The sequence below is a fragment of the Pan troglodytes genome, chromosome 3, assembly GCF_028858775.2.
Source record: "Pan troglodytes isolate AG18354 chromosome 3, NHGRI_mPanTro3-v2.0_pri, whole genome shotgun sequence".
Classification (NCBI taxonomy): Eukaryota; Metazoa; Chordata; class Mammalia; order Primates; family Hominidae; genus Pan; species Pan troglodytes.
In genome coordinates this window covers 141,742,497-141,767,879 of record NC_072401.2, presented here as the reverse complement: position 1 = coordinate 141,767,879, position 25,383 = coordinate 141,742,497, and the positions used below count along the sequence as shown (strand labels likewise).

At 44.1% G+C, this 25,383-nt stretch overlaps 1 long non-coding RNA gene across 2 annotated transcripts; it reads left to right on the top strand.

Annotated features, from left to right (window-relative positions):
* The first annotated feature begins 2,272 nt into the window (after window positions 1–2,272).
* LOC107974418 (uncharacterized) lies at window positions 2,273–4,481 on the top strand. Of its 2 annotated transcripts, none has more exons than XR_001717166.2 (3): window positions 2,273–2,589; window positions 3,251–3,498; window positions 4,243–4,481. It is a non-coding gene; the product is annotated as an uncharacterized LOC107974418 (long non-coding RNA). The 2 variants fall into 2 exon arrangements; XR_001717167.2 differs by having other exon boundaries at window positions 2,323–2,488.
* The last annotated feature ends 20,902 nt before the right edge of the window (window positions 4,482–25,383 follow it).

Sequence of the window (25,383 nt, the reverse complement as noted above, 5' to 3'; positions counted from 1 at the left end):
TCTCTACCTACGAAAGGTCCCCCTGACTCTAGCGTCGTGTGGGAAAGCCATAAAGCAGCAGCTCCCTTCCACAATGCTGACTTGTTACTCTCTGGCTTTACATCATGGAATCTTTGCCCCAGCTGAAATCTGTTTGCTGGCATCTGTGATTCGTGAGCTCCCAATTGCAGACTTTTGCATACCCATCTCCTCCCCTATGACCACCTCTCCCCTACCTTCCTCTCTGTCTATATAGCTATATGGCTCTTCCTCCTTGACAAACCAACTTAAAGCCTAAAATCTGAGCACTGTTATTGTTATATAGCCTGTCAGCAAGTTATAGGTGCAATCTGAGCTTAAATCCTCCTGCATTCTTTTGTTCATTTGTTTGTTGGTTTGTTCTTGCCAGAGATCTTGCAGTTTTGATTATAGGTGCTTTCCTATTTGGCCAATAGAATTTTAAGGTCCATACAGATATAAGACAATGTCTGCTATTTCTTTTGCTGCTTGTTCCTGCCCTTCCCTCTGTCCCTCCAGCTCCCAGCAATTATAACATCTAGAACCGCTCTAGTATGTCCAACAAATATTGACATGCTGCCTAAACAAAATTCCTCAGCTAGAAAGACTAGGCTTATACCTATTTGTCAAGACGGCATGCCTTCTGTAGGAGGAATGCTGGTCTGAAAACCCTCAGACCTGTTCTGTCTCTCACAGAACATCCCCAGTAGAATGCAGTCTCCAGGCACAGGATTTGGTCAGTCATTATTTTCATTTCTCCCTGGGCCTTGTGTGCTTAAACTCTATCTGCAATGCGGTTGTTTTTCCTTCAGTACAAACCTCCTGAAGGGGATTCTTGCTGATGGCATCTGTGGCAGAGACGAGCTCATGCCTGAAGAGATAAATTATTTATGGTGAATGGTGCCCTAATGGATTGTGTGATCAATAATACTTATAATAGCACAGCAGTGGACAAATCACAGAAGCGCTAGAACACGTGTCTACATCATTCTGAGAAGATGGGGTCCACCAGATAGCAAAAGGAGAAAAGGGGTACTTATGTCAACCTCAAATCGGTTCTGGATCAGGAATAAAGGGCAGTGTTAGGTTTGTTGGTTGGTTGGTTTCTTGTTTAAAGGGACAAATCAGCTTCTAGTCATGGGGAACACTGCACCAAAATGCCCCTAATATTATCCCCTTCCCAAAGACCAGCCTTCCTGCTCTAATCTAGCTAAGAGTCTCCCCAAAGTTCTGAGCTTTCCAGCAGCTGTGCAGAGAACAGCCTGAGTTTCTCGCTGTGTACTGGTATATGGGCTGCCTGCAAGTAATGAAGACATTAGTATCTGTTGCTTAGAGTGTTAATTGCTTCACTGTAGTTCTTAGCCCCAGTTCCTAGGCGACATCCAATATCGCAACAGGCCTCTTTGTGCAGATGTATAATCCCAAGTTTAAAATTTCTCAAGACTCTGCTGTCTTTTATTTTTGTGGTTTGTTTTGTTTTGTTTTTTGGCCTGCAGGAAAGTCCTACCAGGATATCTAACTAGAATTTCAAAATCAACATGTCCAGAATCAGTGGCATTATCTCCATATCTCTCCCTGACCTCCTACCTGCTACCTCACCCTCCCACTCCCTGCAAAACAAAACAAAACAACAACAACAAAACCCTGTTTTTGCTCTTGATCTACTGTCAGCCTGTCACCAGTGTCTTGTAGTTATCCATGCCCAGCGCCATATGCTTCCCTTTCCAGGCTTAGCTGAACTATCACTCTCTTTCTGAAGTCTCCCCTTAAATCTGAAAAACATGGTGCTTAGGTTTCTCCCTAAGCACCACTCTTCACTTCTAGCTGATGTGATGGATAGTTGTATGTGTGTCATCTCTCAAATGACACAATGAACTCCGTTTAGGGTATGCAGCATGTCTTAATCAACTTTGAATGTTCCAAAGAGGCTAGCACAGCACAATAATAAACTTTCCATTAGAATTTGTTGAATAAATGATTAAATGAGCAAATCGTATGTAGGTAACGGAGGTGGCACCGGCAATGCTTGTTTTCTTTATCATCTATATCCCTAAAGTGCGCAACAGAAAATAGTGGGAAGGGACTAAGCCACATCAGAGCAATTCTAAGTGAACAGCCCTCAAACTCTGTTCCACTATACTGAGCTCCATTTCCCTATACCTGGATTTGCACAGGCGTTTCCCAAAGGAAGTAAGAGTTCCCAGTATTGTTCCCATAGCTCCAGCTGCACTGAGGAACTCAGAACTTTGAACTGAGGAACTCAGAACTTTGAACTGAGGAACTCAGAACTTTCTATAGAAAGGACAGAGGAACCTGGGCTTTTCTAGGCTGATTTGGATGTGGAAAAGCTATGCCAGACATTCCCAAGGCACTAGATAGCTATAAAGGAAAGAGATAGATCAGGATCCTAGCCATGGGCACTGAAAAGTGTTGAGTGTCACCAGGGTCAGGGGCTTCTGTAGTCACCCCTGGGCTCCAATAACCAAGCAAGGTTGGCAGCAGGGCCACAGGGCCTGAGGTCCCACTTTCCCACTCTCATATAGGCATTGTCTCATCTTTTTGAATTGATGGGGTTGTCTTGATAGGCCAGAGGTAGGAGATAAAGAAAGATAAAATTATTCATGGGTAACATTCATACATGCATCTAGCCAGTACCAGAACATGCAACAAATAATAATTTTTTTTCTGTAAACCCTTCAGTTGGTGCCATCCAAGATGTACTGCTGGGTGTAACTCTCAAGATAAAGGCTCTTTGCATAACCCCCTAAAGAAAGCTTTTTTTTTTAAGCGCTAGGTGAAGGGCAATAATAAAGTTGCAGCCAATTGTCTGGTCTAGATTTCAGGACCCACATCCCATGTAGTCCCAGCATGTGTGGCACAGCCTCTCCTTGTTAGTAGGGTCCATTGTTGTTGCAGTGAGAACTTTAATTTTGTATTTTCTCACTTGGGTGCAAGTAAATTTTTCAAACATAAAATTGAGCTAATGTCATCATTGAGCATTTCATTTACTTTTTTTTTTTCTTATAAAAGAAACCGCCCTTGAATATATTTGGCTGTGTGATTGCACAGTCAAATAAGGATACATTTAAATATTCAGCTGGGTAACTACGTCTACAGTCTACTTTTGTTACTGGCTTACAACACTATACGTGGATAGGAACACCTACCTTGATAATGTTCTTGATATTCACTTTGGTCTCTTCTGAATGACATAAGCCTTGCTTAGCTGATTTATTTCCTCTTCTAATCTTAGCAAATCACGTGATTATCATTGAGAATGACATCCATTCTGAAGATACCTTTCAGGATGACTTCAGGACTAGAAATAGTATCTGGCTTGTTTCTAGTACATTTTACCTAAAGTTTCATGTATGAATGGGAGAACGAAAGCCTCAGATTGTCAACTAACTCTACCAAGTCTTACAATAGTTCAGTGTTCATCCAAAAATCAAATCCATAATTCCAGATCATTTCTTCAATTCCTTCAACTCTTCTTTGAAGGTAAGAATCTCAAATCACTATATCCTCAATGCTTTTTGGCAACAAGGCTCTCCTTCTCTGTATAATTTATCCCTGGGTCTGTAGTAGGTCTTCAACAATAAATCATTGTTGAGGGCAGGCAGAATGAAAAGACAAAGACCCCTTTGACTTTCTGTGGACAGGAGATGCAATGAGCTTATCTCACAGTTTTATAATCTGAAAAAAAAAAGCTGACTCAAATCATTACGTGAGAAATCAAACGCATGTTCCTTGTGCTTTTGGCAATTAGGCTTCTTTTTAGAAATATAAATCCTGGCTGGGCGCTGTGGCTCATGCCTGTAATCCCAGCACCTTGGGAGGCCCAGGGAGGCCAATCACTTGAGCCCAGGAGTTTGAGACCAGCCTGGGTAACATGGCGAAACCCTGTCTCTGCAAAAAATACAAAAATTAGTCCAGTGTGGTGGCATGCGCCTGTGGTCCCAGCTACTTTTGGGAGGCTAAGATGGGAGAATCGCTTGAGCCGGAGGGCAAGGCTGCAATGAGCCAAGATTGTACCACTGTACTCCAGCCGGGGCAACAGAGCGAGAACTTGTTTCCAAAAAACAAACAAACAAACAAACAATAATAAGAATAATAGTTTTTAAAAAGAAACATAAATCCTCAGAAAAAGTGATTGTGTAATTCCATGGCAGGGAAACAGTGTGTAGAAAATGTAAACTTTGAGTACGTGCACGTTCAACCATGCCTCCATCTGTAACTTCACAGCTGAGACCCAGACTCTCGTCTGATTTTCTAAGCCAGGCAAGACTGATCAAGAATCCTACAAGAAGAAAGTTTTCAGAATCCTGACCTCACTCCAGCAGAAACGTTGCTGGTGACAATGTTCTGGAAGACACCTCAGCATGAATCTCTGGAGCCAGCATCTGGTACCACTGCCATCTATGGGGTGAATACTGCAATTAAGAGCCTGACCCTCTATGGTGAATAAAAAGGTTGTGAAATTATATGTAGCAGTGAAGAGTGTGTTGGAATTAATATTTGTACAGCTTATGAATATAAGTGTCAGAGGGAAGAGACTTTCAAATTTCATATACCCAATTCCCCCTAACTCCACAGAGATCAGTTGAAGACAGATCATGTTTTGTTGCTGCAAGACCCCGGAACAGAAAATCTAACACCTTACTGGTTTAGAACTTACTAGAAGTAAAACTGAAAGCACAACAGAGTTCCTTCACTTGTACATTCCGCCTCAGATACTCATCCTGCCGTCCTAGGACTTCAACCATGCCTCCATCTGAAATCCTAGGTTAGCTTTCCATCACTCTCCATCCACCACTCCCATTCTTGGGTGACCACTGCCTTTCTCCGGGGACCATGAGCTGACAAATTTCGCTCCTTTGTTATAAGCTTGGCTCACTGAGGCAAAGGTCCCTTCTTTGGGCTCCCATTTTTTGAGGCATGTTATGTAAGAAGATGGCTGCCTAAACCAACCAGCTCCTCACACTTGATCCATGGATATCAATGTCACTGCCATTGAGGAGGTGCCAGCCCTCTGTCCTGAGACTCATTGCAGAAGAAGGCTGCCTTGCATATACACACATGTTGTACTTGAAGGCAGGAAATAATATTTCATCTGAAACCACCAGGTTCATCTATTTCCTTAAAACCACTTAGACATTAAAGAGCAGATGCAGAATTCCCACCAGCACTGTTGACATTTTCTGTCTCAGAAGGATTCCCTTTCAATCAACAAAGTGAGTGCTTTCCTGGGCCTGGGCTTGGCTTGAACAATACAAGAGAGACCAAAACACTTCCCTGGCACAGACAGCCTCCATTCAAACACTCGGAAGGTTTTAGTTCCTTCTTCACCCCAAATGCCCAGCAGAGACACCCAGCTTTCTCTCCAGTGCTGTTCTGAGAATCTGCCAACTTCCAGTGATGAAGCTGGCATTCTTTAGTGCTGATGACTCACGTGCTGTCATCAGCACAGGCCAGGCACTGGGGACTACCTGGGGGAGAAGCCTAGCTGTGACTGCTATTGCCTCAGCTTTCCTAAGAACCCTGTAAGGCTGCCCGTGAGTGTGCAGATGCAGGCTCTAGCCTTGCTGATCCATCCTCCTGAGCAGGGCAGACTGAGATCAGGAAGGGGAGCGAGGAAGTGAGGGAGGCCAGAGGGAAGCGCCATATCTCCCTGACACTCCAGCCATCTTTATGATATGAAACAATTCTGGTTCTTTGCTAGCAAAGCTTTAATCACTGGGAGCCTTATGCAGCTAGAGAATTTTGCTCACAAATAAAGCGGAGATGATGCCATGTGCTCATCAAACCTGCGGTCTTTGTCTCCGGGACCCACAGCCAATGAGATTTCCCAGCTCCCTTCAATTAGGTGAGCCATATGACTGAGTTCTGGCCACTGAAAATGAGAAGGAACAATGTGTACTACCTCAAAACTGGGCCTATAAGACTGTGATGTGATTTTGCATGCTCTCTTACTCCCATTAGTGGACTTAGTGTTCATACCCAGGGTGAACCTGGCAGCCATGCTTTAAAGGCAGAGGGTGGGCCACAGGTGACTGTGGAGAACAAAGGACTATGAAGTGGGTGGAAAATAAGCATCGTTGTGCTAAGGCAGTGAGACGCTGGGCTATGATAGCAGCAGCCAGCCCTGCCCACCCTCACTACTACAAGCATTGCCTTCCACATTAGTCCCCAAATTGTGTGACTACTGCTCTAAATTTTTAATATTAGAAATAAAGTCTCATAAATAATAAAAAGACAAACGACGTTACAATTCTAATGGGGGACGGGTGTACAAATGCTTTAGTTGTCTTAGAATTCGTTTGTATCCAGTACTGCTCAAAGTAAGTAAATTCCATGGGAAAGCTTTGATATCTCCAGTTGAATCACAGATTTGAGCTATAGCAACATTTGTTGATATAGACTCTGACTAGTGTTCTATTTAGCTTCTAACTTTAAGAAATTCCCACTGGCAGCTGAACAGTCCCAATTCTTTAAAAGAAAAAATTTGAAAAAAGAAAAGAACGGTAAAGTGTGAGGGTAATTCTGAACTGATTTTTCTTTCCTTATGAATTCACATGACTTCTGAGTTGGCATTTAGCACTACATTTCTGTGTATGTTTCTCACAGGCAGGGCCTATGCTTTACCACACTTTACATCCCTCACAATGGCTAGCACAGTGTTCTTCAGTTTGCTGGATTTTTAAAATGAAATCAATTGCTTGATTATTATGTATTGCATGCCTACATTAAAATTTCTCACGTAACCCATAAATATACACACCTACTATGTACCCACAAAAAATAAAAATTTTTTAAAAAGCTGGACATGGTGGCTCATGCCTGTAATCCCAGAGCTTTGGGAGGCTGAGGTGAGAGGATTGCCCAAGGCTAGGAGTTTGAGACCAGCTTGGGCAACATAGTGAGACCCTGTCTCCACAAAAAATAGAAAAAATTAGCCAGGCATTTCAGTGTGCGCCTGTGGTCTCAGCTACTCAGGAGGCTGAAGTGGGAGGATCGCTTGGGCCCAGGAGGACGAGGCTGCAGTGAACCATGATCATGCCACTGCATTCCAGCCTGGGTGACAGAGTAAAGCCCTGTCTCAGAAAATAATAATAATGAATTAATTTATTAATTAAAATTTTAAGAAATCAGTTCTTGTCCATCTTTTATCTTCCATCCCTTGGGTCATCCCTCTATTCAGTCACTTAACATTTTTGGCTTCAAGAAAAGATAACACAGCAAAAAGTTAGAGAAAAGAGGAGTCACTGATTGGCCACAGGAAGGAAGGGAGCTGGAAGAAAGAACTCAGAGGCTGGTGGGTCCCCAAGAAACATTCCAGAGCCTCCTTTCCGGAGCTTAGCCTGGCACGGGCATGGGGAGAAATGACAGATGTCCTCCTTACCCACCTTGGTTGTTTCTGCCTGCAGAAGGAAGGAACTTGCATTCAGTTTCCCAGCTGGAGCCCAGGAAAGCAACATGATCCCACAGAGTAATGGTATGCTTGTGTGCCGACTTAGTGTGAGGCACTGGTATGATCACACGAGTGGCAAAGAAATAAGAAAGGCTTTTGGACAGTCTCTTGGAGATTTCTGAGGCCCAGAATTCTGTGACAGAAACAGATAACACCTTTGTGCCCAGGAGAGTCCTGGAAGTAGCTGAGAGAGAGAGCTGGATGCGAAGAGCCCATGGTCAGGAACCAGGGATGACTCAGCAGCCACCTGGTGAACCAATAACTGAAGACCAGATGGCAAGGTGGACACCTCCGGGGAGGCCAGCATGGATGGCGAACGATCCCGAGGACCAGATGTCCCCTTCCCAATACCTGGCACTGCCTAAGCCTCCAAATGTAAATGCAACCCCAAGGAAAGGGGCTGGGGGAGGGTGGGGAGATAAGCCAAATTAATTTAGATTGAATTTCTACAACCCCAGAGGAATGGAGGCTTAAAAAGATAGAAAGGGAAACAAAGAATTATGTTTCAGACACATCTGAATATGTGGAATGAAATTGATACCTGTGACATGTGATCCAAGAAACGGGGGTTTCTATTAACCTTAAAGAAAAGGCAAGAAGGAAGTTAACGAGTCTTGTAATTTCAGGAACAATGGAGAGCCTCCCTTCCCCCACTGTCTCCTGCACCTCTGTGATGGTGTTTGAATTTTCACCATCATATTGTTTTCTTCCTTTGATTTAAAATTTTCCTCTGATCATACACATACTATTGAGGAATGTTCGCCTTATTAGTCACTTATTCCTTGATGTATTAATAAATCAGTTTATCCTATGCTTTTTGACAGCAGGGTGCAAGCAAAAAATGTTTTTCCTACACAAGGGAAGGAGGGAGAGAGGATGGAGAGGAAGGAAGGGTGTGGGAGGGCAGGAGAGAATGAATGAATCAAAGGACCAAATACCATGCAAAAGATGAAGAGAGTGGTAGCTCTGAACACAAACTTTGTCTACCTTATAATTTTGAGTAGGAGTAGCCAGAGATAAGGATAGAGCCAACTCTGTGTTATGAAAAACTACCTGCTTCTCCTCGAGGTGGCCGCCCTTCCTGGGGAGGTGCAGTGCTTTGTGTGACTCATCTCTAAGTGCTGCGTGGGCTCCGGCAGCAGATACTGACAACAGTGCCCCCACCACCCCCCCCCCCCACAGTCACCAGAATGCTCTCCTCTCCGGCATTTTCCCTCCGCGCCTCTCCAAAAACCTTGCAAACAGCAACAAATTCATGAAGCCCAAGAGTACACCTGCAAGGCAGGTGCCAATTCAATCAATTAAGCACCAATAAACATTATTTCATGGGAGAAATGGTGCTGCTAACTTAGGGCAGAAAATGTGATTCAGAGAAGTCCCAGGGCTTGTGAAATTAGGGCTTTCTGTTGAGGAGTTAAATCAGCCTTTTGTGCGATGAGGCTGCAGCAGGGACAGAGCATATAAAGCAGGTGTTTGCTGTGACATGAATCTGAAAAGTTAAGCCAGGAGAGAAATAGGTAAATAAAAGCGAATGTGAGACCTAAATCCCACAGCAAGGGCAGTGACAGGAGGAGAGTCACTCAGCAGCCACAGAAAGATACTGTTAAGATGGAAGAAAACAACGCCCAGCCTTTTGTGTTCAGGGATAGTGAATTATTAGGTTTTTTTTTTCTTGTCGTGACCTTGTGATATTGAGTAGCCTCTCTTCAGACAATCAGTGTTGACATCAGCTACATGCTCAGATCAATAGACATTTCAGGGGATGTCGAGAAACTGTGTTCTCAGAGGCAAGGCAGGCAGCCTGCATACCTCGTTCACCCGCCATGTCACCCGGTTTACCAGGAGATTAGGATGTGGAAATGGGTCAGTGTCCTTCAATGGCATCAGCGAGAGAGGCTTTTCCACTGCACTTTTCAAGGATGAGTCAGTGTGTGGGTTATTTTCCACTAACCCAGGCACGTGGCCATTCATTAAATCTGGAAATAAATCATGCACGGCGCCCCTGGGGAACTGTATTTGTTTTGCACGGTTCTTATTCAGCACATCCAGCTAGAAAAGATAGCCGCTCCACCCTTACTAGTTCTGAAAACATAAACTGTGGCTTATTTTCAGGCTTTCTGCCTTCAGAGATTTTGCCCATTGCTGGTTTGGAGTTTCCTAACAGCATCTCTCACGAAGAACATGCTCATTAAATCCATTTTGGATTTGATCCTTGTGAATATTAATGCCAGTGGGGGCTGTGAAGACCCCTCTGTGATGCGCCTGTCACAACCAGATAATGATTCACACCTAGGCATGTGGATCGACCCTGCCACAACGTGCCTGGAGCAGTGAGTCTGAAATCTTCATTCTCATAACAATCATCCAGGGAACTTTTAAAAAATGCAGATTCCTGGGCCTGGTTCCCACAGATTCTGAGTAAATAGGTCTGTGTCAGGGACCCAGGCACCTGCAGCTTTATAAGCTCCAGGTGATTTTCTTTTTTTTCTTCCTTTCTTTCTTTTTTTTTTTTTTTTTTTTTTTTTGAGACGGAGTCTTGCTCTGTCGCCCAGGCTGGAGTGCAGTGGCGCGATCTTGGCTCACTGCAAGCTCCGCCTCCCGGGTTCACGCCATTCTCCTGCCTCAGCCTCCCCAGCAGCTGGGACTGCAGGCGCCCGCCACCGCGCCCGGCTAATTTTTTTTGTATTTTTAGTAGAGACGGGGTTTCATCGTGGTCTCGATCTCCTGACCTCATGATCCGCCCGCCTCGGCCTCCCAAAGTGCTGGGATTACAGGCGTGAGCCACCGCGCCCGGCGCTCCAGGTGATTTTCATGCAGGTGGTCTTGTGACGCTACTTAAGAAACTGTCCTGAGCCGGAGCCCAGCCAGCAGGCGGGGCCACGCCGTCTCACCTCTCTCCTTGCTGTTCTTTCTGTCTCTCAGCCCTTGCCCCCAGGAGCTATCCTGCCTGGATTTATTCTGTTACTCCATTGTCAGATCCCACTTGGCCAGCCCAACTCTAACAATTGGCTTCTAGAAAGCACGCCCCTGTGTGGCTCCAACCTCCACATGGCCAAGTACGGCAGAGGTCACATTCACATGGAGTGGTGGGGTGTGCTGATGGGCCTTCTGAGATTTTTTTTTTAACCCATGGTCCAGGCAACCATGGTTCCTTTTCTGTTATTTTACCCCTTACCTATAGACCAAAGATATCAGATGTAAGCTCCTACAAACTCCCACCAAGTGTAAACCTGAAGGGGAGGGATCCCCATCATTATATCATAAGCATTTTCTTCAAGAAGGAAGGAAATATACTACTAAAATCTCCCAATTATCTACACTAATGAAGAAAACCATGACACAGATAATCCAATTATTTTTTACTTTGAAATTAATTGCATGGTTACTTGACAGAAGATATGCTTCCTAACTGTGCTTTATTTAACTGATGTGTGGCTATTTCCTAAGCTGTATACCAGCTGATTGCTGGTATGGGGTTTAATTTCAAATTTATTATGATAACTACACTTATGCACAATGTGTAAAACCTCAAATCACAGGGTCCAGACATTTGGACACAGAAAACCTTGGAGAAGAAATAGTTATAAGAGCCAGGGCATGGACCAGTAGCTACTTTTAGCTGTTTCCAGGTCAGCAGAAAGGGAAGCAAATGTGATGTCATCAGGTCTGTACCTCTCCATGACAGTGTCATCAACATTTCAGCTTATGGTGGGTTGGGTGGCACGGTTTATGTGGTCCTTTCTAACCTTGAAATCCCATGAACCTAGAACTTGAAACATAGTGGCCAGATGTGGGCCTAGAGAGGAGCATAATCCTTAATGGTCTCCACTAGCCCAAGAAACAGAGCATGGGTCACTAAAATTTTCTGCTGTCAATATTTGGACTCATTTCCTCCAAGTCTTTGAATAGGAGAATTTAATCGGTTGGTCAGCTGGGTACAATTGTTTGTACCCACAAAAACTCTCTAGGGCCCATTTTTTCCTGACAATGAATTGGGTATTTAGATAGAGAATTGCATTCATGCATGTAGGGGACTTTCATGCTTAGGCACACCCTGAAGCAATAATGTCTTAAATCAGGAATCACTTAATTTCCAAAGTGGCATCCGGTACTTCCATGGGAAGTAAGCTGAGAATTATTATGCAGGTTACTGCCCCCTCCTCAATATCTTTCCTTGGTAGTGACACTACCTTATTCTGCTTCCACACATTCCTGTCCATCATTGGAGAGACTCACTGGAAGTTGAAGGGAAATGGCATTCCAAGTGAGTGACGTGGGCTGACATACCTGGGATGTCCCTGAGGCTGCCACTCTCAGCATGCCTCGGTACTTTGGATGTCATGGTAGTTACCACACCTGCCAGTGTTGGGTTTAGGCCCTGGTTACAAGTGTCTCTGTATTTTGTTTTTTAATGTGTTTTGGACCCAAAGGCCCTTCTTTAACTTCTTTCCATCTTAGCAAAGGAGTAAAAAAGTTATGGCTGAATGGGGAAAGCTAAGTTAAAAGTTGGCTTCTGGGAACCCTCACCCTAAGCTTTTGCTGCCTGGACAACTTCCCCTTACTTTCTGAAGAGCCCCCAGTCACTGGCTCTGCTTTACTCTCCCCTTGATGGCCGCCTCCATGAATCCTATACGTGGGGGTGTTCCATCACCATAGTGGCCATGGAAGTGGATCACTCAGATCTCCTTTTAAGGGGATCTGCTGGGAGGCAATGGCTGATTGACAGCCCTCAGCTGCTGCACCTTTGGATACACTGTGGGGTTCTCTGGAGAGCTTCCAGCCAATGACAGGGAATGGTAGGTGTACTGGACCCATCCATTCCTGCCTGGCATGGAATTCTCTACTCAGCAGCTATGGCTTTGGGTCTTCCCATTGGCCTGGCCAAGACTTACCTAAAACTGCACTGTGGTCCATTGCAATCCTTCCTTTCTTCCTATCCAATCCTTCTTTCCCTCTCTTCTTAGTAGGTGTCAGACCAGCATTTCCATCTCAAGACTCTCTGACAACTCCTGCTCCTCTCTTATTCTTTTAGTTTACCTCAACAAATAGCTTACACCTCCAATCCTGTCTTGGCGTGCCCTGCTCAGAAGACACAAGACACACCAGGAGTGACATGAGGAAACAGGCAGTAAAGATAAGGCTTTGCGACTGGGTTACTCAGACCCTCCCTGACAAGGAGGAGCCCATCTTGAGTGGTATGTGGGGTATGGTTATTCCCTGGCACCTAGTGGCAGCCCAGTTGTTTAAGATTTCATGTGAGAAAACATTCTGTTGGGGGAGAATGGCTTTGCATGTGCAATGATTCAGACATCTGAAAGATATAGGGGGGAACACATGAGCTACACGTACAGTGGAGTTTGCTGGCTGCTACTAAGTGGTACAAGTGTCCTACAGGGGAATCGTGAGAAACCAAGAGCAGTTGACATACAGATAAAAGCTAAGAGTGGGAGCCAGAGGGCCTTGCTGGTAGTTTATAGGAAGCCTCTTCTCTCCTGCACTGAAAGAGCAGACACAGCTGAGCTGCCAACTCAGAATTTGATAATTAAAGTTTCAAAGCCCCAGTGATGCTTAAACCAACTCAGATCTCCTATGAAATCAGGGTCCCAGTTGGGGAAACATGAGACCCTAAAAACTGAGATGGGTACATCTGGGTGGATGGTCCCAAGGGCTTTGTTGCTTTAGATTCCTTTGAAGCCTCAGAGCTTTCAGAGGTGGCTCCCCCAGAATAAGAACTAGAATTTTTCCAATTCAGAAACATACAGCAACGTCCCCTCCTCAGCAAGGTAACAGGTGCTCCCCTCAGGAATTGTCCCATCTCTTATTCTGGCTTCCAGGCCAATAACTAAGATGAAATTTCAGCATACTTCAGTCAGGAATATGTTGGGTTTCATAAGGAAAAAGGAGATTATATCCCAATGGAGCTGTGAGAATTAGCTAGCATAAGCCATCAAGAACCAGAAGAGTACCAGTCAGGTGCAGTGGCTCATGCCTGTAATCCCAGCACTCTGGGAGTCCAAGGTGGGTGGATCACTTGACGTCAGGAGTTCAAGACCAGCCTAGCTAACATGACAAAACGCTGTCTCTACTAAATATACAAAAATTAGCTGGGCATGGTGGCATGCACCTGTAGCCCCAGCAACTTGGGAGGGTGAGGCACAAGAATCACTTGAATCCGGGAGGCAAAGTTTGCAGTGAGCCAAGATCGTGCCACTGCACTCCAGCCTGGGTGACAGAGAAAGACCCTGTCTCAAAAAAAACAAAACAAAACAAAACAAAACAAAAAAAAACCCAGAAGAGTACCCCTGGAAGCAGATTTTGAGCATGCGTGATCAAGGTGGTTGAACATAAGATGGGGGGCAACAGAGATGGTCAGTCAATGAGGATGCTGCCACAATCAGAAGAAGGCAGGAACAGAGGAGCAGGAGGCAGAGGGTGGTCGTTCCAACAAACAGTCATAATCATTCACCTATTTCCCAGGTCTGAGAAGATTTTCAGACCTGGGCCCCATTTACCTAAAAGGTGGCAGGATCCATAGGTAGAATGACACTATAAAACCATGGCAAGCATAAACTATAATGAGTTCTCTAGTCCTTTCCTAAATAAACTACATACACTGGGGAAAGGAAATTCATCAGATATTTTGAGGATGATCAGACACAAGGTCTGAGCTGGCATTGATACCTGGAGACCTGCAGTATTATCACAGCCCCCCCAATAGAGCTGAGAAATCAGATGGATCCTGGAGAATGACCGTTGCCTACTGAAGGCTTACCCAAGCAGTAATCCTGATCAAAGCTGCAGTGCCTGATGTGATTTTATTCCCAGAACATATTAATAAGCGTCAGGTACATGGTACATGGTCATTGATTTGGTGACCGAGAAATGATATTGATTATAATTCTTTTTTGTTCTGGTGCTTTTCAAACTCACTCACCCTCTGCCATAATACAGTCCCAGGAGACCTGGACCTTGTGGACATCCTGCAGAATGGCATATGGATCCATTACAATGATGACATCATGCTGACTGGGCAAGATGACAAGAGGTTGCTATACACCAGAGGGCTTGGGAAGACACATGCCCTGCAGAAGGTAAGGTACATGAAGAGTCAGGCGGCTGCCACCACGTGAAGTCTTTAGGACTCCAGGATATAATCTCTAAAGTAAAAGACATGTCTTGCAGCCCCTATCACAAAAAAAGGAAGCATAGCACCTGACAGGCCTCCTGGCTTCTTTTGGAGATAGCACATTTCATACCTACCAATACCACACTTAAGAATATTGGGTGACTCAGAAGACTGCCAGCTTTCAGAAAGCCCAGGAGCAAGAATGGGCTCTGCAGCAGATCCAGGCTTGCCCTGCCACTCAGGCCATAAGGTCCAGCAAGCCCTGTTGTGTTGGGAGAGCCAATATTAGAAAAAAGATATAGTGTGGAGTTTATGGCAAGTCCCCAGTGAGAAAACAATAATGCAGGCTTCTGGGGTTCTGGAACAAGGTTATGCCATCTATAGCAAAATTATTATATGCTTTTTGAGAAAGCCCCCACATGTTTCTGAGCACAGAATGCTTAGAATGGAATGCTGGACCATGGAACATCAAGTGACCATGCATACAGACTGTCCACTGTGATCTGGGGTTTGTTCGTTTGTTTGTTTGTTTGTTTTTGAGGCAGAGTCTCACTCAATGTTTCCCAGGCTGGAGTGCAGCAGCACGACCTCAGCTCACTGCAACCTTCGCCTCCTGGGTTCAAGTGATTCTCCCTCCTCAGCCTCCCAAGTAGCTAAGACTACAGGCACACGCCACCATGCCTGGCTTAATTTTTGTATTTTTAGTAGAGATGGGGTTTCACCGTGTTAGCCAGGTTGGTGTCGAATTCCTGGCCTCAGGTGATCTTCCCACCTCAGCTTCCCCAAGTGCTGGGAATACAGGCATGAGCCATTGCGCCCTACTCAATCCAGGTTCTTTTGAAACTGCCAATTCATGAGGTCACATAGGCTCAGCAGTAGTCTATTGTAAGATGGAAATGAGTGGAACCAAAGGCATGGGGGAAGTTGCATGAACAGGGAGCCCACCCTCCACAATTCCATCCACTATCCCCAGCTCTTACCTCTTGTCAAATGAGTGTCCCAAGTGACCAGCTGAAGAAAGAAAGAGGAGAAAGCCCAAGGTTGGTTTATGATCTGTGAAGGGTCTGAGATTTTACCCTGCCTGTAAGCTAACAAGTTATCCTGACACTGTTGTATGGCTGCTGGCAGAAGATTTAAGGTCAGAGACAAAGAACTTTATTATTCAGCACAATTGCAGCAGCCAGAGTATCAGCATTTTCTTACACCAGTTCCCTGGGCTCTCATTCCTATGCAGCAATGCAAAAAAATGCTAGGTGACACCTGGACATGCAGTGGCTACATTGCAGAAGAGACTCTGGGCTGGCCAGAAGCCTGGGAGTAAAAACACTGAAAGATTGGTGAGGAGTCCTGGGGTAGAGGCATGTCAATGGACGTATAGCATTAAGCATTAAGTGTCAAGATTGCTGCACCACACTTTAATACCCACTAAAAGTAATGGGTGTTACTTATAATCCTCACAGAAGAAGTACTGAACAACCAAGTAGACAAAATGATGCAGCCAGCTGCTATTAGCCAGTCTTTGTTATCAGCTTTCTCTGAGCTGGCAGGATAAGCACATGAATGGAATCGCCACAGGGACAGAGATGGAGGCTGTGTATGGACCCAAAACTGCTGGCTTCCACTTGAAAAGGCTGATCTGGATACTGCTGCCTTTGAATGCACAACCTGTTGGCACTAGTTGGAACTAGTGCCCCTGATATGGCACTAGTTCTTAAGGAGCCCAATGGACCATTTGGTGACAAGTCACTTACACTGGGTCCCTGCCATCCTGGAACAGTCAGCAGTTCACAGGTATGGGTACCAATCTCAAAACGAATTTGCCCTGTCTGCCCACAGAGCCTCAGCCAGCACCACTCTCCAAGGGTTTACAGTATCCCTGATCCGCAGTCTTAACATCTCAAGTAATACAGCATCCAACAGGAGACCCACTTCACAGTGAAGGAAATGAGGGGGTGGAGCCATGGGACACACTCACCCTATCACCTGTCACACCATCCAAAAGCAGCCAGCCTTGAAATCTCGAAAACTCACTTGAAAAGGGCAGCTGATATGCTGGCTCAGAGGAGATGGGACATCATTCTCTAGGACGCAGTGTGTGCATTAAGTCAGAGGCTGCTTTGTGGTGTTGTGTCCCAGTGGGAAAAGTACAAGCAGGAGTGACCCTCCTTAATATCACTCTCTATGACTACTGGTTCAGTTGGTACTTCCTGCCACACAACTCTGGGCTCTGCAATGTTAGAGTTCTGGTCCCCAAAGGAGTACACTTTTGCAAGGGGACATAGCAAGACACATTTGTGTCTCCTAGCATCTGTGTTAATGGTCTGTGTGTGAGGTCATGTATGTTGTGTAGTAGTGAGTGTGTGTGTCGTGTGTGGACGTGGAAGAGATTTCTGCATGTGTGTGCATTGTGTTGTGTGATTGGGTATGTGGTGTGTGGCATGTGTATGTATGTGATGTATGTGTGGTACGCATATATGGTGGAGCTGTGTATGTATGTGGTATGGGGGTGTGTTTTGTATGAGGGGTATATAGACATTTGTGATATATGTGGGTAGTATGTGGGTATTTACGTGTACTGTGTGAACATGTGTGGTATGTGTAGGGGGTATGTGCATGAGGGTGATGTGCGTGGTGTGTGTACATGTCTGTAACTTGTATATGTGTGTGTAGGGTGTTGGGGCACATGTATGTATATGTGGTATATATACATGTGTGCTGTGTGGTGTTTTGTGTGTATATACTTGGAGTTATGTATGTGTATGATGTGTGTGTATGTGATGTGTGATATGTGAGTGTGTATATACTTGGTGTTATGTATGTGTATGATGTGTGTGTATGTGATGTGTGATATGTGAGTGGTATGGGTGGTACATGTGTATATATGTTTGTGGTACGGATATGTGTGTGTGTGCATAGGAGGATTTGTGTATGTGTGTAGTGTTTGTGGTGTGTACTTATGTGTGTAGTGTATAGGATTGCGTTTTTATGTGTGTGATGTGTACATGTGTGATGTGTACTTGTGTGTGTTTTGTGTGGGGTATTTGCATGGTGTTTGCATGTGTATACAAGTGTGCACTGTAAGTGCAGTATATATATTTGTGTGACATGTAATATTTATGTAGGTGTATATGTGTGATCTGTAGGAGGTATGTATTTATATGATGTGTTTGTCTACATGTACATAGTATGTATAGAATTGTGGGTGTGACACATGCATGTACATGGGGTGCGCATGTGTGATGTGTGGTGTAGGTCATTTTTATGCATGTGTAGAATATCTATGTGGTATCTATACATAAAAGTGTGTGCTGTGTGTGGTGCATGAGTACAGCATGGGGTTGATATGTGCATGTGTGTGATAAATATAGATATGTATATATGTGTTGTATGTGGCATATGTGTGTGGTATGTGTGTAAAGTGTGGGGTGTATGTACGTGTGTGCATGCAGTATGTGTTCATGTGGTATGTGTGCACTCTGTGTGGTATGCATATGCACACACACGTGGTGCAGGTAGTATGTGCACATATGTTGTGTGTATGTGGTGTGTGATATGTGTGCATGCATATGTCTGTGGTCTGTGTGTCATAGTTATGTGCATAGTGTGTATACGTGTGTGGTATATGTATAGAGTATGTATGTTTACATGCATGGTACATATAGTGCATGCACGAGTGTGGTTTGTGGTGTACATATGGTGTGGCCTGTGTGTGATATGCATGTGTGTCCATGTGTTTGGTGTGTGTATGTGTACATATGTGTGACCTGTGGTATATGTACCTGCATACTCTGTGTGGCGTGTGCATATGCATGTGTGTAGTGTGTGTACATATGTGTGATATATGGTATATGCATGTGCATGGTCTGTGTGGCATGTGTACATGATGTGTGTGTAGTGTGTGTACATATGTGTGGTGTATGGTAGATGTATGTGCATGGTCTATGTGGCATGTGCACATGATGTGTGTGTAGCATGTATGTACATGGTATATGTATGTGCATGGTCTGTGTAGTGTGTGTAGTGTGTGTACATATGTGTGGTCTATGGTTTCTACATGTTCGTGATCTGTGTGGCATGTGCACATGATGTGTGTTTAGTATGTATGTAAACATGTGTGGTGTATGGTATCTATGTGTGCATGGTCTGTGTGGCATGTGCACATGGTTTGCGCATTTAGCATGTGTGTACATGGTGTATGTATGTGCATGGTCTGTGTGGCATTTGCACATGATGTGTGTGTGTAGCATGTGTGTACATGGTATATGTGTGTACATGGTATATATATGTACATGGTCTGTGTGGCATGTGCACATGATGTGTGTGTAGCATGTGTGTACATATGTGTGATCTATGGTATCTATATGTGCATGGTCTGTGTGGCAGGTGCATATGATGTGTGTGTAGAGTGTGTGTACACACGTGTGGTATATGGTATATGTATGTGCATGGCCTGTGTGGTGGGTGCACATGATGTGTGTATGTCGTATGTGTTTGTGGTGTGTGTGTGGTCTTCCAGCTGGGTAGTCAGGGAGCCCTCTGGGGGAACAGCTAGTATCTCTTCTTTCTCTCACTTCCCTCCCAAAGTACCTCTGTACTCAGCAAGATCTTGAGAGTATTGGCTGATGAGAGTCAATTTCCCAAGTAGCTTAGAGGCTGCGTGACTCCCACAGTCGTCCTTGACAGCGGCGACAGCGGCTCCAGCGCCCCGCCTCCCGCACACACCACACCGCCCAGTATTGGGCCAGAAGCTAACCAACCGTGATATTGGCAGTCATGCTTGTGCGCTCAAGCCACCCATGTGCACGTGAGGAACGGCGCGGGCACACGGCTGCACATGCCGCCCAGTCTGGGCTCCAAACAGCACTGCATTTTAAATGAGCAGGCTGGCTCATTAGAGGGAAAAGCAGTCTCTAATTCCGTGTTACATCGCCTTTTGGCTCTGCTTTGTCTTTGCAGACACCAGATCTCATCTGTTGGAAGCTGCATATGGCTCGTTAAAAGGACAGAGTTTGGGAGGGGCAACAGTGGGGTTCGCAAGCCAGATGCCACCACCCTATCCCTCCCTCTGTTTTTTGTTTTTTGTGTTTTTTTTTTTTCAGCCTTTAACATTTTTCCCTTTCTTGGCTTAGCCTTCTTTCACCTACCCAGTAAAAACGGTGGGCTGGTAATAACTACCATTTATCAAGTACCTACTCTATGCCAGCCACAATTGTATGTGATCTCTGATCCTCACAACAAGCCAGCAAGGTAAGCATTCTTTTTTTTTTTTTTTTTTTTTTTTTTTTTGTGATGGAGTCTCGCTCTGTCACCCAGGCTGGAGTGCAGTGGCTCAATCTTGGCTCACTGCAACCTCCACCTCCCAGGTTCAAACAATTCTCCTGCCTTAGCCCCCGAGCACCTGGAATTACAGACATCCACCACCACATCCGGCTAATTTTTGTATTTTTAGTAGAGATGGGATTTCGCCTTGTTGGCCAGGCTGGTCTCAAACTCCTGACCTCAGGTGATCTACCTGCCTCAGCCACCCAAAGTGCTAGGATTACAGGCGAGAGCCACGGCACCCAGCCCAGCAATGTAAGCATTCTAACACCATGGTGCAGATAAGGAAACTGAGTCTGGGAGATTGGAGGATATGCCTTCATAGAGATGCATGGATGGAAACCAGGTTTGTTTCCAACCATCTGTTGCTCTTCCCTCTGTGTCACTTAAACACAGGGCCACTATACTAACTGCTTAGCAATGTCTTGGTTCATTGAAAAGGGGAAGAGATTTCTAACCTACCTAGCCTGTATTACAAGAGAAATGCTGCATTCTCACTTAAGTATCTCCTGAAATTGTGAAAAGCCCTATTTCTGTACTACTTCTCTTGGCATCTCCTTAATCCAAAAGACAAAAGTTACAATCTAGAGATGCTTACAAAATGCCCTAGCTTTTTACCACCCCATCCTAGAATACAGTGAGCAAAAGCTCCTGTCCTGCCAGCTCTGTCATTGGTCTTTGTCTTTGAGGTACTGGCCCCTTGGCCATTGCTGGTTTTCTATAGCAGTAAACCACACCCCACATCAAATAAGTACACTCTCTCCCATTTATTTTAGTTCAGTCATCTGGTATTTTCAAAGACCTGTTTGTGACAAAGATATGCTCTACCACAATTTTCCTCCTATCATCTAAATTATCTCTTCTCTCTTTTGGCTCCTTAAGAAAAACCTGCTCCTGATTACAAGGATATGTCGATTGCAGGGAGGCAGAGGAAGAAATACAACAGGATGTCTATTGAACACAACTTTGGAGTAAGACCTTGGGACCCAACTCCTGTTTGCTTCATATACAAGCTTTGAGACGTGATGAGTTTGCCTCGATTCTCTAAGCCTCAGTTTCCTCATCTGTTGTTGTGAGGGAAATAATGCATGGAAAGCTTTTAACACAATGGCTGGCACACAGTGAAAGTGCAAGATGTTAACCATTATCATGAGAGTTTTCAATTGGAATGAATAGGAGACTTAAATGTGCATGATTGTACTTTTACACTAAGCCATTAATGATGCATTCATTTAGTTTTCTACTCCCAAAGAACATAGATTTGATTAATTATAACAAGAATTTAAAAATATTTCCATTATTCAGAAATAACCTACAGAGTCTAAGCCTGTCCTTTCCTTCCTCCCTTTTTCCCAGTCTTTTTTTTTTTTTTTTTTTTTTTTTTGAAAGAAATAGCAATTATGTAGTCAGATTCACTGGCTCTTTCTTCTTCTCCCTGGTAACAGGCTAAGTCTTAACCTTGATTAGGCAGCATCGCATCTGGTCTAAGTTCTTCCCAGCTTTCAGCCCAGCCTGCTTCCCTAGGCTTCAGAGCGCAGCTCTGCACCACCCTCTCCACCCCTGCTTAGCATCAGAACATCGCCAAAGCTAAGCTTCTATACAATGTTTCTTTTGAATAGTTGTCTACCTACTTGGATATTTTTTTCCTTCTCCCAGAGGCAAAAATTGGACCACTTAATCTATGCTGTAGGACAGTCTTGCCCCTCAGAAAATACTTGAGCATATTAAGTTGTTATGAAATGGATCTGAGAAGCAGAGTTCTGAACCATGCCCATGAATTTCCCAGCCTCATCACACTGGCATTCTTTCATAGCCCCGAAATACTTTCCACTTGCCCTTCCTATGAATGCAAGTAAAGCAAAGCCTCTTGACAAAGCAAATTAAGAGTAATCAATGGTTTGGGGTTTTTTAAAATTATTATTTCCTGTGACTCAAACCTATTTCTCAACTGTAACGTACGAAAAGAGAGAGATCAAGTTGACATTTAGGAAAATTGAACATTGATAAGTAAATTGCCTTCACTCAGTCTCTTAGGTCCTCTCTCCTTTCCCCCTACCCCACGACACCCCGTGGCCCTGCTCTCTCTCACACACACAGCTGAAGGTATCTTTAAAGGGTACCTATTTCCTGCAGATCATGCTTATGTTAATCTCACTTCAAGTACAGATGCACCGAGGACATTACAGGGTCAGTCATTCTTATCCACAAAGCTTTAGATTCCACTACATTATTCAAATTGGACAATGGACTTCCCCATTTTGTGCCCAGAATTGCTCACTAATAGAGTGACCTCCTTGTTATGGGTGAGGATATATTTGATGCTAAAACTGCTACAAATTTTTATCAGCATTTAATCTTGAGACTGTGAATTACTACATCCTGCATGTGTTGGTACCTTACTTTGATTAAAAATGGGATAAATCAGTGAGAGAGTCCTTTTATCCAAGGCCATGTTCCTTTCACATGAAGGTCATATACGGGCTAATTGGACAAAATATAAATCATGTTTCTTTCCACATTCAGTTTTAGATCCTGACCTGTTTTGTGTCAAGAAATCACAGGGAGCCCAACCTGTATCATCAAGATTGTTTTGATTTACAGATGATTTCCTTAAATCATAGCATGATGACATTCAATGCAATTCCAAAATTAAGGAATGGAGAGTTCAGAAGGACATTTGAAAAAAAATGCTTGTAGTGTTATAGGAAAAAGTAATCAGAACTTTGACTCCATTTGCTTTCCTGTGTCATAGAAATGTTGAGGACAGGACAAAAATATAACTCCCACCGGTAACACCAGTCATACCCTCGCTGGGAGAGGTGATGTAGAAGAACTTCTATCATTTTGATCAATTGAGCAGCTGGTCTCTTCTTGCTTTAGGGTTTATTGGTCTGCTCTCTAATTTTTATAAGGTATAGAAAATTTGGCCTTTAGTAAAATGGGCAGGTCTCATTTATTTTTTTCATGTTAAATATTAATTTTGAAGATTTCAATGAAAATTGTGCTAGGATAGCTTAAAAATAAGATGGACATGCTTACAGAGAAAGAAAATGTATAAACCTGTTTCGTGAATGCTAGATCCAATCTTGATGGCAATGAAAAGAAACAAACTTCTTCTCCCTCAGCCTTCCATCTCCCAAATGCAGGTGACCCCAAATAGGGTTGCTAGATAAAATATAAGATGCCCAGTTAAATGTGATTTCAAAGAGCAAATTTTATTTTTGTATAAGCATGTCACAAATATTGCATATACTGTTTCCTTTGCTGAAGTTGGCCACCCAACTCCAAAACCTTTAAGCAAATGTTCCACAGCTGTCCTGGGAGTCGGAGCTTAAGAGATTGATAATCCCACAGAATCAAGAGCAGGGAGGTACCTGAATGTCATTAAATCAACCTTTCATTTTACAGATGATCAAACAGAGGTTAAAGAGATAAACGCCATTTTCTAAGAACACACAGCTGACGATGAAGAGTCAGGTGGAGCTGCATCCTCTAAGGAGCATCGCCTCCTTATAGTGTTACTTGAGGAGTTTGACTTTAGCATTAGCACATGAGCAAGCATATTCTCTTTCTCTGTGCATCTGTCTAATAAAACAATAGGAATATAGCACAAGTAAACTCTATCACCTCCATAGGAAGGGAAACAGAACTGGCTACCTTCATGGGGACGGGGGGTGGGACAGGGGAGGCAAATTACAGAGAACAAAGCGTAGATTAGTATCTCAATAAGTTATCCTGCCACATAGGCTTTCACATGTCAGTTTTCTTAAAGTGGGGCACATGCATGTTAGCAATTCATGATTATTGTGGTTCATTATGGAGTCTTCCCCTGGAGACCTTTCAGAATCAGATAGAAGGCCATTTGTCTTTGTTAGCCAAGTTGCAGCCCTATCAAGAGACCTGCAGGAGGATGAATTTAAATGATTTCCCCAGAACTCTTCTGAACCATGGACTCTATGAAAATTTAAACAACTAATATTATAATGTTCAAACCTAAGACTAGAATAAATGCAAAAGTAGCTTGGTGTTATTACAGAGCTTCAATATTACTCAAGGATTTACAGAATCATGGAAAATCCCTCCAAAGGCCATGGGAATGCCCGGATTGCTTTCCTGAAACATCATAAGGGGGCAGTGTAGCCTATTTGGTCGATGATGATTAAGGGTGTTATTTATATGTATATAGGATACCTGATTTCCTCACTTTTTGCATGAGATGCATTGTAGAGAGCCCTCAAAACAGGAAAATGCATTTTCCCCCACAAACAGGGATAACTAAGGTCAGAGGCTGAGATACTAAGGTCCCCCCTCGCCCCCTGAGTTCCCCAGAGGCTCTTCCGTTGCTGATTGGCTGCATTTCCAACTCCCATTTCCCATTTCTCTTGCTTTTCCTAAGTAAGCTAGTGAGGTGGCAAGGAGAAGGCTCAAGTGAAACGCCACACTCCCCCTGCCCCAGGTGGTCCTGAGTTGGAGATACGGGGGAGGCCACCTGCTCCCCAGCACCTGCTTCCAGCTGGATGAGGAACTTGCAGGCCAGGTCAGGTTCTCTGGGATCCAGGATGAAAAAGACTGAGGCCACAAAGCAAGAAATAACAGCGCTGCCTAAGTATGCTCCCTACGTAACCCAAACAACCAAAAATGTAAGCCATGAGTATTAGGACTGGAAATGTTTCCCATATGTGGAGCCTGGGGATGGCTTTGGAGCTTATTTCATCTAACCTATTCATTTTTCTGTGAACATATGAGGGGCTCATTACCAGAAATCAGTCTTTCAATCTTCACTGTTAAGGGAGAACCCTTCTTCTGCACACCTGATGTGTCCCTCCAGGTAGAAGGAGTCTCATTAGCGTAAAATTCCTGGCCTCTCTCCCCACACCTGTTCCTCATTTAAGGGAAGAAAAAGTGACCTAATATGATGGGGACTTGAGGGAAAAAACCTAGGTGAGTGCCACCTCGCCTCTTCCTCCTCTCTTTTTCTTCTGTGGGGAACAAGTTGCCCAGAGGAACACGCTCTGCTTGCCTGCTCCAGGACAGACTCTCTCTCCTATAGAGAGAGGATGAGATGGGATGCCCAGACCACGTGCTGAGGAGTGAGTAAATGTGCGTAAATCTTGTATTCAATATCAGGAAGACCACTTGTCAAAACATATAAGCCATATTTCTTGAGTAGTGACTTTTGTAGCAATATAGATGAAATTTGACCTCCATCTGCCTCCGTCTTTTGCCTTATTTCTCCATTCTGAATTTCCGCAAATGTATTGGGAGCCCTCAAATCTCCACACCCATGTGAGGGGTTCTTAAACATTTTCAGGTCGCAAATTACTTTGAAAAATCTCATGAAGCGTCTCCTCAGAAAAACACATTTCCTAAAGCCCATTTGTGGATCTCAGTTAAAATCTGCCCGATGTGTTTTCATGATGAATTTTATAAGGTGATATATACAGAGCAAGTCAAAAAGACTTAATTAGCT